This window comes from Castor canadensis, chromosome 10 (genome assembly GCF_047511655.1).
Source record: "Castor canadensis chromosome 10, mCasCan1.hap1v2, whole genome shotgun sequence".
Classification (NCBI taxonomy): Eukaryota; Metazoa; Chordata; class Mammalia; order Rodentia; family Castoridae; genus Castor; species Castor canadensis.
The window spans coordinates 83,089,911-83,091,638 of NC_133395.1; the positions used below are offsets into that span (position 1 = coordinate 83,089,911).

Here is a 1,728-nt window from a genome sequence, read left to right on the forward strand (position 1 = left end):
TGAAGGTCCTGTGCATTTTTCCAGACCAGCGTATGGAAACTTGTGGTTTGCAAGGTTCCTGTGCCAGGATCACAGGGTACATAAAACACTTAGATTCCTAGGTTCCCACCTCAGTCTCATGAAGCGCATGTGGGAAGTTCTGGGACCATTAAAGTTTGATAACCACTGCCTTTTATCAGTTTAATTGAGCACTCCTCCTTGAGGTGTCATTATCCAAGATGATGAAGGTGGCATCTCCGTTTGCTTTCATGCTCCTTGGCAACACTTAGATTGCAGGGTCTCTGTTTGATGAAAGGTTTGTGGGAAGAGGGGCCAGGCTGTATCACCTACTTATAAGTACCCTTGGGCAAGATACTTTCACAGCACAGAGCCTTTATTTTCTCATTGCAAAACCACAAGGGTGAAACCTCAAAGGACGACTGGAAAGACTACATGAGATGATGTCTGTGAAAGTCTCTGCAGACCAGCACGCACAGGTCCACGCCCAGCATGCACACATGTCTGCTTAAAGAATCTCTGTGTGTGTCTGAATTTGGGCTGAGAATCACTTTCATTATTACCTGGTAGAGAGATATGGGAGAGCAGCTAAGCCTAACCACTTCAAAATTCTTCACTTTACTTACTCCCGCCCCCCCCTTTTTTTTAAGGTGTAGATACCACAAACCAATGAAAGCATGCAACATTGAAGTTTTTGAGCTTGGCTTATCTCACTCAACATGATGATCTCCAGTTCCATTCATTTTCTTGAAAATAACAATCTCATTCTTCTTTTCACTTTTCTTTTTTGGTGGTACTGGGGTTTGAACTCAGGGCCTCACACACGTGAAGCAGGTGCTCTACCACTTGAGCCACACCACCAGCCCTCATTCTTCCTTATGACTGAATTGACTCCATTGTGTATATATGCCCCATTGTCTTTATCCATTCATTGGTTGTTGGGCACCTAGGCTGATTCTATAATTTGGCTGCTGTGATAATCATAGGTGTTCAGGTATCTCAACTGTTTTGATATGTGCCCAAGAGTGGTATAGCAGGACCATGAGGTAGTTTTAGTTTTGTGTGGAACTTCCATACTCATCTGTATAGTGGCTTCACTAGTTTACATTCCCACCAAGAGTAGATGAAGGCTCCTTTTCTCCTCATATCCTTGCCAGCATTTATTATTATTTGTTTTTTTAATGATAGCCTTTTTTTTTTTTTTTTTTGGTGGTACTGGGGTTTGAACTTGGCCTCACACTTGCTAGGCAGCCTCTCTACTTGAGCCACTCCACCAGCCCTTTTTTTGTGATGGGTTTTTTTGAGATAGGGTCTCATAACCTTTTTGACCAGGTTGGTTTTGAGCTGTGATCCTCCTATCTCTGCCTCTGAGCAGCTAGGATTACAAGTGTGAGCCACCAGCACCTGGCTATGATAGCCATTCTGATTGGAGTGAGATAGTGGTACCAGAGTTTGAACTCAGAGCCTATACCTTGAGTCACTCCACCAGCCCTTTTGGGTGAAGGGTTTTTTCAAGATAGGTCTTGTGAACTTATTTGCCTAGGCTGGCTTTGAACTGTGATCCTTCTGATCTCTGCCTCCTGAGTAGCTAGGATTATAGGCATGAGCCACTGGCTCCCACTAGTGTTGTTTTGATTTGCATTTTCTTTATGGATAAGGATGTTGAACATTAATCTGTAATTTTTTTGTTTTGTTCTTATCTTGAAATGAAACTGACTTGATCGTGGCATG

At 43.0% G+C, this 1,728-nt stretch overlaps 1 non-coding gene across 1 annotated transcript; it reads right to left on the reverse strand.

The window, feature by feature from the left end:
• Window positions 1-785: 785 nt before the first annotated feature.
• Window positions 786-858, reverse strand: Trnav-cac (transfer RNA valine (anticodon CAC)). The gene has a single exon. It is a non-coding gene; the product is annotated as a tRNA-Val (tRNA).
• Window positions 859-1,728: the final 870 nt, after the last annotated feature.